This window comes from Spinacia oleracea, chromosome 4 (assembly GCF_020520425.1).
Source record: "Spinacia oleracea cultivar Varoflay chromosome 4, BTI_SOV_V1, whole genome shotgun sequence".
Classification (NCBI taxonomy): domain Eukaryota; kingdom Viridiplantae; phylum Streptophyta; class Magnoliopsida; order Caryophyllales; family Amaranthaceae; genus Spinacia; species Spinacia oleracea.
Window position 1 is genome coordinate 182,828,578 of NC_079490.1, and position 13,057 is coordinate 182,841,634.

The 13,057-nt window shown below is 35.2% G+C and overlaps 1 long non-coding RNA gene across 3 annotated transcripts; it reads left to right on the top strand.

The window, feature by feature from the left end:
- The first annotated feature begins 6,716 nt into the window (after nucleotides 1-6,716).
- Nucleotides 6,717-12,202, top strand: LOC130472399 (uncharacterized). 3 transcript variants are annotated; one of them, XR_008932560.1, is made up of 7 exons: nucleotides 6,717-7,058; nucleotides 9,296-9,434; nucleotides 9,533-9,572; nucleotides 9,665-9,786; nucleotides 11,108-11,191; nucleotides 11,282-11,363; nucleotides 11,643-12,202. It is a non-coding gene; the product is annotated as an uncharacterized lncRNA (long non-coding RNA). The 3 variants fall into 3 exon arrangements; XR_008932559.1 differs by having other exon boundaries at nucleotides 6,718-7,058; nucleotides 9,260-9,434; XR_008932558.1 differs by lacking the exon at nucleotides 6,717-7,058 and having other exon boundaries at nucleotides 7,065-9,434; nucleotides 11,643-12,200.
- Nucleotides 12,203-13,057: the final 855 nt, after the last annotated feature.

The window sequence follows — 13,057 nt, forward strand, 5'->3', positions numbered from 1 at the left end:
TAACATCATTTGATCAAGTATGACGAATTTGACCAATTCTCTTTTGGCACTTATGGAGACAAGGGCCCACCGACCTTCTCCCAATAAAGAATAAACACAAATGGAGTAATACCGACCTTCCCTAACAAGAAAATGACACGAAAAATAAAGTGTAAAAACACCTATTTTGTGTCTCACCGGTTTGTAATATGATCAAAGGATACGATTTAAAAATATATCATGTCCTGAAAATGGCTAGCAGTTGCAAAAAAAAATCGGATCAAGATTGATCGACACTCGAAAGGCTCATTTGGCCCAAATTTTTTTTAGACATTTACTTGAAACCATTTGAAATTGTTTGAAATATCAATCGAACAATGGTATAATAAATGAAATAATGGTATCATTTTTATCTTCAATGGTATTTAATTTTTTTAGTCCATATATTCCTTACGTGGCTTTCACTTTCTATCTGTATTGTTGTCTCTTTCTTTGTATTTTTGTTGTCTCCTTCTCTCTCTCTCTCCTTCTTTTTTCTCTTTCGCTCTCTTCTATTTCTGTTTTTATTGTCTTTTTCACCTCTTTATTTTATGGCTTGCCGCTACGCCACGCTCATCCAACGACACTAAACATGAGTTGACGACGCCAAAAGCTACATGTGTCAAGCGCAAGCTTATAAATACCACTCGTTTCTAATTAGGAAGGGGTATGTAAATTCATTTTTCAACAACGTTCTCGATGCTTTGATTTGCAAGAATCAAGAGAGAGCTTAAGAACTCAAGCCATAAAAAATTCCTTATCTATTGCTGATACGTAAGTACATAATTTATTTTATTAAAATCTCTTTAAGGCATTATTTCATCAAGCATTACCTACATTTAGAGATGGCCAGTGGGTCGGGTCTGACCCAACCCACACACAACCCATAATTGGTCACGTGGATTGGACACATTTATGACCAATGACATAACCTGCCCAACCTGGATAATTTTCTTGATATGTCGTGGGTCGAGTTTTTTCAACACAACTCATTTCGACCCACCCCATCGGACCCACCACGCCACACCCGACCCACCCAACCCAACACACAAACCCAACCTAGCCCACCTAACCCCGACTCACCAGATCATCCAGCCTAATTTAAACTATTTTGTATGTTTAAATGCAATTAATTTTAACTTTATTGTTTTTTTTTTTGGCAAGTAATAAGATTTTATTAATTACCAAGAGGGCAAAAACCCCACCACCAATACAACCAAACCACAGCCACACCAGGCCAAGGAGCAACTAGCTATTACAAGCTACCCTAAACAGAATTCTGTTTACAATACTTAAGCTACTGTCTAACTAGTTAGAGAACACTTTAGAGTTCCTAGCTAGCCAGATAGAATACACAGTTTCACAAAACAAACTATTACACATTCTAGCATTACTTCTAGTACTCCTGCTTGCTTTCTGCACCCACTGCACTTCATCATTACAAGCTCCAACAGTTCTATGAATTCCACTTCTCAGCAGGACCTGATTCCAAATATCAGCTGCAAAACTGCAGGCAAAGAAAAGGTGATCCCTACTTTCATCTGTGTTGTGACAAAGGAAACACACACTATCAGCTATAACATTCCATCTTCTCAGCCTTTCCTTAGTTGCAAGTCTATCCTGCAGGGCCAACCACACAATAAAAACACTTTTAGGTAACTTTATTGTTTTAATGTACAATAACCACATTTATATGAGTATGTGAGTAACATAAAAATTATTTAATTTAAGTTATATAAAATTTATAACTTTTTAATGCTTAAGTAATCGTCCAAACCCATCTGACCCAAATAAGCTACTAAAACACGTCTAAACCCACCAAACCCACCTATTCCATCGGAGTCACACCAAGCCCCATAACTTGTCGTAACCCACCAAACACATTGGACCCACTCGACCCGCACAACCCACGATGACCCACGTAACCCATGACATCATGTATTGTGGCCATTTTTTCGACACAACCCATGACCTGACCTATCTTAAGTTAATTGAGCAGGTCATGTGTCAATTATCCCTGACCCACGACTCACCAAACCCACATATGACCCACCCAACCTGCTACGTTGGCCATTTCTAGCACTAATAAAAAAAACAATCATAAGTATTCTCAATTGGATTTATTCCCAACAGGAGCAGACACAACATGCAAGTACACCCAACACTAGAAGGACCATATTTAGTACGAAGAAAAAAGTCCATTTAGATGTCAATTTAGGCTGCGTTCTATTCACCTGATTTCCACTTATTTTTCCTGAACTTATCTTATCTGAACTTATCTGAACTTAACTGAACTTATCTGAACTTATCTGAACTTATCAAAACATATTTTAGTTATAAATTGTACTTGGCCAACCCTTATTTTTCCTGAACTTATCTTATCTGAACTTATCTGAACTTAACTGAACTTATCTGAACTTATTTTTCCTGAAATAAGTGGAAATAAGGTGAACAGAACAGGGCCTTATTTGGGTTTAGAATATTTGAAAACCACATGTTTTGGTGAATGTATAGGCATTAGGAAGAAACATGGATGTTCGGGAAAACCCCGACTCGTTCACTTGTTCAAGAACCAACCAGCTAAAATAAGGGTTAAATGTTTTAGTATTGATAAGGGTTACCTGGATATATTTATAGTTAGTACGTTCACTCGAAACATGCCTCGAGTTGCTAATTTAAATGGTCCGAGTTAATTACTCCGTACTATATAATTTACGTGCAATGAAGAACACACACCATGGTTAACTAAGCTACTTGTAAGATATTAACTTTACATGTTATACGTAGTAGGTCTCATGTGCATATCTTACTATAACACTTAATGATGTACGAATTACATTATATGTAGTTCATATTTCTTGTTAAGGAGATGGCATGACATGTTCTAGGGAATATAAGTTCCACGTGACACATATACATTATTAGTAATATTTTTAATATATTATTATTAGAGATAAAAATAAATTCTAATAAGTTCGGCTAAATTCATATTTGTGATGATTTGGTGAATAGAACACAACATTATAAATCACATTTTTAAAACAAATTCCAATAAACAAATGGTAAAAGAAGATTCTTAGTCATACATAATACATTAAAGAAATTTTTCGATTAAATGCAACAAACAACTGTTACATGTTTAAGGGTGTGTTCTCTTCAACTTATAGGACCTAAAATTATCTGAACTTGTCTTATCTGAACTTAACTGAAGTTATTAGAACTTATCTAAACTTATATGACCTTATATGCTCTATTTAACTTATAGGACTTATAGAACCTTATTTAACTTATAGGAACTTATAGGATCTTATAAGACCTATTTATAATCCAACCTTTAGACGATTTTCCGTTATTAATCCAACCTTTTGATTATTTTCTAATAATCCAACCTTTGCACCCCACTAGCTTTTATTGCACCTAATCGGTCACCGATTCGATACATCAGGTAAGCTATACACGTGTAACACTACAATTCGTTATAGTTTTTGTTTTGAAAAAATTAATAATTTCATTTTTTTTCCCTTTCTTCCTCCTGTCTTCTGGTTTTTCCTCCCTCCTTCCTTCAAAATTTACCAAACTTGATTAATCCAAATCAAAATCAAAATCAAATCACAATCACTCAACTTTATTCATCTACATCCTAGAAATTTTCTAATTTGTGAATGCAAGTAAACTTCGGGCATTTGATTTAAATCACAAACACTCAAACTTTTTTCACCCGCGTCAAAATCAAATCCCAATGCAAATTTGTATGAAGTAAGATGAGGGATATTTAAAGCATCAAGCATAATGAATCTTCCATTGTCATGGATTCTAAACTCTCATATATTGTCGTCACCGTTAAATATTGCTCAATTTCTCTCTCCACTACCTCAATGGTAGAGTCATTGTTTCATGGAGGTGGGGGTTGGATTTCTTGGGTGGGGGTACGTAGCTTTTCTAGAGGGGCTAGCAGGGAAGGGGGCGGGAGGGCTTGTTGCTTACAGTGGGGGTACGGTGTTGTGGAGGAGAGAGAAACAGAGGGGATATGCGTGATGATGGGAAGTATGAGCAATTGAGCATTGATTTAGGGTGTTTTGCACTTTTGCGGCCGGGTATTTTCTGGGTGTGGTTATTGTATAAATGATGGAGATAATTGTGGTCTTCCATGAATGAAATGTAGAAGCTAGAGAGTTCAACTGAAATAAGAGAACAAAGGAAAGAGGAGGAAGAAGGAAAAAGTAAAAAGGAGGTCGAAAATAAAAGGTTGACCTTCTTAGCCGGTTTTCGGTCATTTGGGTGTAATAAAAGTTAGTAAGGTGCAAAGGTTGGATTATTAGATAATAATCCAAAGGTTGGATTAATAATGGAAAATCGTCTAAAGGTTGGATTATTTAAAGCAATTTTTCCTAAAGTTTATTAGATTATTACTAAATTTTTAACCATTAGAATATTGATAATAGTTGATTGTAAATATAAATAAATATAAATTAATAAAACAATTATTATTAAGTTATTATATTAATAATTGTGTTTTTATGTTATTTAATAATATGAATTATTACTTTGTAATTGATGTTGGGTATTTCCGGATGCTGACGTGTAAACACTTCCAAGGAGGCCAATATCTAGTATACGCTGTCACGGTTTTCGAGATAACCTGCAAAACAAGGATATTTCAGAAGAAATATTCCTTCCGATGCTAAAGTAAATATTTGCTAGAGTGAGAAGGTGTTTAGAGAGTAGACAAAGCAAAATATGGAAAGTTAGGTGAGAATGAATGGAATGTCCTTTCACCTTGGGAATTGACTATTCATAGGGTTTGGGTTTTGAGATTTTTTTTTCCCCAAAACCTACCTATCTTATTGTTTAACCTCTTTAGATGAGACATGTGTCCTTTGCCCCTGGAACTAAAGTAAGAATAGAGAGCTTATTGGGCATCTTTAGGTTTGGGCCTTATTGTTATTTGGACATTGCGTAGATCTGGGTCCACTGTTTAGAACTCGGGTTCCTTTCATTGGTGCCACATGTCATGACCTGATTGGTCCTAGTTGGACATACTTTTTGTGCCACATCAGTAATAATTATCCAAAATTTATAAAACCCAACTACAAATTCGACCAATTTGTAAAAAAATATTTGTAACTAACTCTTTAATAAACATCTTTATACTCTGTAATGTAAACTTATCACATACGAAAAACAACTCTTTGATACCCCGTATGAGAATTTCACTTGATGCATTGATGTAAAGAAGTAATATTATGATTATTTGCGTCTCACAAAAAAATCGTCCATTAATTTGTGATGTACACGTAATTTTAAAAGTGTTTATTAAGTTTTTTTTCCTTATAATTATATTGATAGTAATTAAAATAACATATTAATTCATATTTATATATCATTGATAATTATTATCGTTAATTAGTAACAATAAAATATTTTAATATAATGATATAAATATGATTTATTTAAAATAACAATGTAAATAATCATAATATTACACATTTTTTAAGACCTTATTGGAACTTATACGACCTTATTAGAACTTATAGGACCTTATTAGAACTTACAGGACTTTATTGGAACTTATAGGACCTTATTGAAACTTATCTGAATTTATATTACCTGAAAATAAGGTCCTATAAGTTGAAGAGAATAAGACCTAAAACAAAACTCACAACAATCAGCTACTCATAACTTGTAATCATTTAGTCGATCTTATAATAAATGATATAAATATTAAACATGTTTAGGCGTGCTGGTTGTTTGAGATTGGGACATTTAATCTTAACCTAACCTATTTAAGCTCAGGTAAGGTTCGGGTTCCCTAGTTACTTTAACGGTTAGGAAACCACAAGTAATCCCATTTATTTCTTGTTATCAATTTGGGTCATATTTTTCCTGCCCTATCACACACTCTACTTTTTTCGATCGAATTTCTCTACATTTGTGTAAAACATGAAAAGCAAAAAGGGCGTTAATTTAAACCGGACTCATGTTATGTTGGACCAAAAGTAGATTCACCTCTTGACTCGTGTTGGCTCTATAGTGGCCTATGCACACGGGTTCGCCTAGCCCACAGAGCACGATCATGCAATCGATTGGGATGACATGCAATTGGTCGGATTCGGATTGCGCGGGGCTTCACCTGCATCCACTTGTTTATCAATCCGCTCCACCTGCCACTCGCTTAACCCAACAACCGCATCCACCCATCCGTCATCCGCAGATGAAATGGGGTGATTGGGTGAATAACGGATGAATGTTTTATTTTTAAATAATGATTTCAACTCTAACATGTAGTCTTTTTCATCAATAAAAAAATATTTTGTAACAAGACTTAAAATTAATTTGCAACAAGACTTAAAAATATTTTGTTGAATATATAACATTTTTATTAAAACTTGGGTGAAAACTATATTACACGGATGGATGGATGATAAACGGATGAAGCGAAGGTCATCTGTATCCGATCCAATCCGAACACTCACCCACATCTCATCCATTTAATTCGGTTATCCACCCATTTAATATTTGCGGATGGATCGGATAAATAGCACTAGTAGAAAAATATTGATTTGCTGCTATGCACTAGCGCCGTTTATTTGAGAACGCCTCCAATTAAACAATAAATCATTAATTGGCGGCGTTATAACACCTCTAGTCCATGGTAATTATTAATGAGCGGCGTTTAATGATATTTACGCCACCAAACTAATAAGGTAAAACCCTTGCCTTTCCTATCCTTCCGTTGTCTTCTTCGATTTTGCCTTTCTTTTGAGTGTATGTATCCTTCTCCCTTCTCCATTCTCCATTCCACCTTCTTCTTTCATTCTTATTTCACCATAGAGTATCTCCTCTTTAATAGATTTTGCGACTGATCTCCACCGCCTTCGTCTCTCTAAAGGCTACAGATCGACTCATCTCGACCCTGAATCACAAAACTCTTCAGACTCGTCTCCACCGCCGTCGTCTCACTAAAGGCTACGTGTACTTGACAAATAAGTATATGTCGCTCCTCCTTCGTCCTACTTGTCGTTTTGTCTATTTGAATTACGGTATTCTCTCTTTAATCTCTCAATTTACATGAATTAATTATGAATTATTGAATTATTTTCCAATTCTATTTTTTAATTTCTAGGGTTTGTGTAATTGTGGTAATTATAGAAGTAATTGTCTTTAAAATTCATCTAATTTTGTAATTTCTTTTGTGAATTTCGTTTTTTTCCGCTGTGAATTTCGTGGCTAGTTTGTAGCCTGCCTCATATGCAAGGTTAGAGTTGTACAATTGTGCCCTTAACCAACTAATTGTGCAGTCTAAATTACGTTTATCAAAAGTTTATATTACCCGGGTCGAGTGGATTCAAATCTAGTTTAAGATTTATAATGATTTGCGGACTTTGTGGTTTAAAAATTTGTGTGCTTGCTATTTGCTAGTATCATAGTTGAGTAATTCTGTAGTAAATATAGTTGTCGTTTGATCGAATAGAACTTATATTGTTATAAGTGAAATAAACCCTTATCAATTGTTAAATCTGTGGCACATATCCATTTGTTGCTATGACTAGTGCAGAATTATGCATCATTCTTGGATGAGTTACTGGTCACATAATATCGAGGGTGTCAGCTTTTTGAGATGATCCTAATTATCCTGTAGAGTACAGACTAAAGCTAGTATATCAATGGGTATGGTGATCTGATTCCTTTTAGTATACACTGCTATAATTTTAAGTGTTTGACCTTGATGCAATCAGATTGGCTGCTTTGTTCTTTGGTAACTTCTGTTTTGGAACATTGGTTGAAGTATTGAGCTACAAAAATCCATCAATATTTTCTTTGGTGTGTCGAGCTATACTTTCTAGTCAACTCCATTGTGTTTGTAGATGTAGCCTATGGGCTCCAGATTCCCTATTTTATTGATTGCTTGTAGGCTATCATGGCTTAGATCCATATGTTACCCTCTTTTGCCCCCAAACCCACAAGCTTAGAAGTATTGTTATCAAAATAGCATGCACTTCAGGACTCCTTAATGGAAGTCATAAATATCTGGTACACCCACACACTCTTAATTTCAGGTAAGCATGTTATCAAGAGCCCCACACCTAGAGTAGCTACAACAACACCACCAATCAACATTCAAACCACATCACAGTATCACACTCTAAAAAATACAACCTCTATTTGGCATAAAGTCAGGGGAGCAAAGTTCTAGTTGCAAGATGGTGAAAGCTTGATAATTGGTTAACTGAATCAACCGATCAAACAAAAAAGAACTGAAAATTTTGTAGTCAGAGTTGCCATCCTAGCTCTAATCCAAATGCTATATTGTGCATCTTATGAGAGGGAGAGAAAGAACTAAAGACGAACAAACCAATGTCATGTATTGTAAATGTAGATTTTGGTACTAGTCATACAACCGTCATTGTAAACTCCGTTTACTACGTCTCCAGCAAACTCTGAGTTTCTAACTAATTTCTAACATATCTCTTCTAATAGCTGCACAGTTATGGGTTACAAATACATAATAGAGTAGTTGGCTAGGTTGTTGTTACACATAGAAGGCTCCTGACACAACAACCAAGATAAGTGTTCTGAAGCTCGTTGTTCATCAAACTTCAGACTTACATAACAAGCTCACAAGTGCGATGGACGAAATCTATGAGAGGGTGGATACTCTAACTTACCAGGATTATCATTATTCCAAAGTGGAAATGGATAAAAAGCTTAAGCTAACCCATTAAAATACTTCCACAGAAAAGAGAAATGCGTATAACCTGTACATGTAAGAACAACACTAAGCAAAACTAAATTAAGGGTAGTCTAGAATGAATAAAACCATAAATCATAGACATTGTATCAACAGTATGCAAGTTCCAGAAGATGTTAAGTATATTTTTTCATTCATGAAATTGCAGAAAGACCCACTCAAGTCATCACAATGAATATTCTGATTAGTTCCTGGATAAAATTATTTTTACAATACTCGAAACTTGCTAGTGTAACATTTTCCTTTATCTTTGTTCAATAACATCGCCGTCTAACAGTGACTAATCCACTTTCTTCTTTTGCAAAAACATGCAATCTCTTTTTGTACATAGCAAATAAATTGAAGTTTTCCAATTTAAGTGGGAGAGTGATGAATAAAAGCCCAAATCAAACCCATAAATCTTAACTGGTCATTATCAAGAACCACCACATCATTTAGAGTTGCAAGGTGCAGCCAATGACACCATAACTAATTATTCCACTAACATTTGAGGTACCACTTTCCCGGGATTCCAATATGCGATGGCAGGAACGTATTAACTGTTGTCCTAAAGGCTAATCAGTCTAATCAAATCACATCAAAAGGAAAGGAAAGGGACGCTATTGACCGGAAACACCATCTAGGGGATCATACTTATGTCTCAGTAACTGATAGTGGTTAATGGCAGGTCAGTAAAGCTTTTAGTTTACGAACTTGATATCTCCTTTTTGTAGCTTCCTATACATGAAACTTGAATCATGCACGATCTTGCTGTTGTGTTAACAGATAGAGCTAGAAGGTCTTGACATTGCAAACAGTTTAAAAGGTACAGTCCCTGACTGCACATTCATTTATATATTTTCATACTATTACAATGATAAGTGGAAAGCAGGAATCAAATTTCCTTACAATTTACAGGTCACTGTTCGACAGAATACTGCATCATGTGAAGAGATGGCTACAACAATGTCTACGGGCCTACGACAGAATCTGTAGCTCATAAAGGACTACCTCAATGCATTGTTACTGTGATGGCTGAGGTCTGATACCTGATCCATGATTTTGATTTCCGATGCTTCTTATTTGTTGATTATGTTTAATCATAGGGTTTAGGTACTTCTGATATGTTCTTTGAATCAGGATTTAAATTGTTGTTGTTCTGTGATTTAACAATGAATTTTCAGTTTTCGAATGTAAACCGCTTGAGTAGTTTTCTAATTCAGTTTTTGAAAAGGATTTAACAATGAATTAGCTTGAATTTGTATTATTCTTGGACCATACCCAGTAAACCAAATATGGCCTAGAGGTTTTGATAAACAATGAATTGTGAACCCATTTCATGAACAACCAAAAGTTCCTAACCGCTTGAGTAGGCCATGACAAATCCTCTCAAAATAGAGCAGATTCCCCAAAATAAACTAAATCCTTTTCTTTTCCTCTTTTATAAGGTAATAGTAAGCAGCCTTACTCACCTTGGATACAAGGATCAGAAATGTATATGGATAAAGGTCATAAGCAGTTATTCTTGCAGCATTTTCCCTATTTACTTGAACTTTGAAGCATTCAAGTTTTGTATCTTATTTACATACACTAGTGGAGGAGATATGAACTTTGATTAAAGTGAGGATTCTAAGATAACTAGTAGTAATCCACACTCCAAAAATGTTATCAAGAAAGAAACAACAGAGTAAAACCATTTAAATTGTACGTAATGAGTGATTGAGTAATGACCAAATGCAAGGAATTCGGGATAGGAAGGAACTCATACACACTTTGTTTCAAGGAAGACCAAGCAGCAATAACTGTGTTTTTCTGAGCTTATTTCTTTGTTTTAGCTGCCTCTCCCGTGAAAGTCATTCCTGCCAACTCAAATGTGCATGAGAAAATAGGAACATGTCCTGGCCTTGAACGAATAGTGGTGTAAACAGGGAGATTCAGGCCGGCTCTATGAGCTATCTCTTGAACAAGTTCTTATAAACTCCAGTTTCAAAACCCAACTGATTCATCACTCATGTAAAAAATATGTGATCTTTCTGGTTAATACATGTATATATATATATATGCGCATGTCAAATGAGGTATATCGAGATTCAAGAATAACATAGCTCATCACTTCCAAACCCAAAACCCATACCAAGAGGCTAGTTCAGACCAATCCTTAAAAATCATATCAGAACACCTTATTTTAGGTCAAGAGATCATAGCCGAAGTCATAAATATATTGTTTCTTTAATGCTTTCAGTTTTAGCTACGTAGCAGCAGGTGAGCAGCTAACTTGAGGTCATCTGCATCATTTGCTTTTGATATTGCTTTTTATGTGATTCCTATTTTACAACATAATGTAATTGTTGATTTTTCTAGGTTGATCTAACTGAATCCTAGACACTGGAGAGACATGAATTTGTGTTTGATGCGGTGCTACACGAAAATGTCTCAGATGATGCAGTAAACTATCTCTTTTTATTTAAATAACATTTAGAAATTAATGCTTGCTTCTTGTTCATTCAGACTGTCTTGCACTCGTGATTTTCGCAGGTGTATGCTGAAAGAGTGAAGCCTGTTGTCCCACTGATATTCCAAAAGGCAAAAGCAACATGTTTTGCATATGGTCAAACAGGTAAGTTTATTATTAGATGACTTAAATGACTTATGATGCTCCTCCTTGTGACTTTGGGCCACTAGTAAATCTGTGTTTAATAATTGAGCAAGTTATGGTTATCAAGTTATGACTATTTTTCCACTAGTGTATCCTGCTATTTTTCTCATGCTCCGGAACCTGAAGAGAAAAATATTCTTTTTCTATACGTGCCGACGTGCATAATAATAAACAGATTATTACTTCTGATACTGAAAAAAGAAGCGCGTCCAAAGACTTACTGTTGTGGATGCATTGTAGGCTTTTCCCAAATGGCGTTGACGGAGAGAAACCTTCAGAAGTGACAGAGATGCCAGCTGCTCCTGTACACCCTTTCCACTCCAAGATGAACATTCGAAGAGGGATACTACAAGAAGAAAGTGCAGACATAATATAGCACTTCTCCCGACTCAAAAGGAGGAAGGCTAAGGAAAAGGAAAAGGATATATCATCATCCGATGAATCAGGCCAACGGTTTAGGTTTGCTTGGACCTGATTTATATTCTTGTCTGAAGATACTGGGATTATGTGTGTCTGCTATATAAGTTGTCAAATGTTTTCGGTTTCGCGTGGAAAATATCAAATGTCTGCTATATAAGGTAGCTTATTGAATGTTTGGCACGGCAGTTAACCTGTCCTATCACTATTTAGGTCGTTTATTTTTGTAAACATATGATGGTTGGCTTATATGTGAAAATCAAAGTTTCTTGGAAGTTATTGGTGGTTGACGATACTTTTGGAAAAATCAAAGTTTCTTGGAAGTTATTGGTGGTTGATGATACTTTTGGACATTGTATAAATATGGCGTGAGTACAGGTTCTATAGTTTTTGGGATTGTAGAATATAAAAAAAAAAAAATTATTTATAAAAAAAAATTTACACATTATTCGCGGCGTTTAAACTCCCGCAATTTTATAATGTTTGAGGCGTTTAGGTAGAAAACGCCGCCTTACTATACTATTCATTTGAGGCGTTTTTTCTACCTTACGCCGCAAATGAATGATTAATTTGAGGCGTTTTTTAACGCCGCAAATCAATCCTATTCATTTGCTGCCACTCTATTTGCTGCTACGCCAAAAACGCCGCTAATGAATACAAAAGTGACGCCTCAAATGAATGTTTTGCTACTAGTGTAGATACGTACCCATTTAATATTGTCATCATAGTAATCAATACCTAGTCAATCAATACCTAGTCAATACCTAGTATTTAAAAAACACAACCACCACCTTACAATGCCACGTGGCTACCTTCAAACAAACAAAAAAACAACTCCACGTGGCTCGCTATATTAATCCAAACACGCATGATTAAGTAGAAAAAAAGAAGAAAAAAGAAAACCAGCCAAAAGGCCCAAAACCCAGCCCAACTTGAAGCTACATTTACCCTAGGTTGCACCAAAACGGACACGGACACGGACACGGACACAATACGGGTACGGGGATACGCCATCTTAAAAATGATGGACACGGGGACACGGGAAAAAATAATATTAAAATAATATAATATATCAAAGAAAATTAAAATAATTAATAAAATAATATGCAAAAAGTAATTAAATTTATCAACGACATTCAAATAAGAAAATAGAACTATACTACATAAAATGACACGATAATCATCTCCTCTCACATCCCTCATTTTTTTAATTCCCTTGTAATAATTTTCACTCCTAA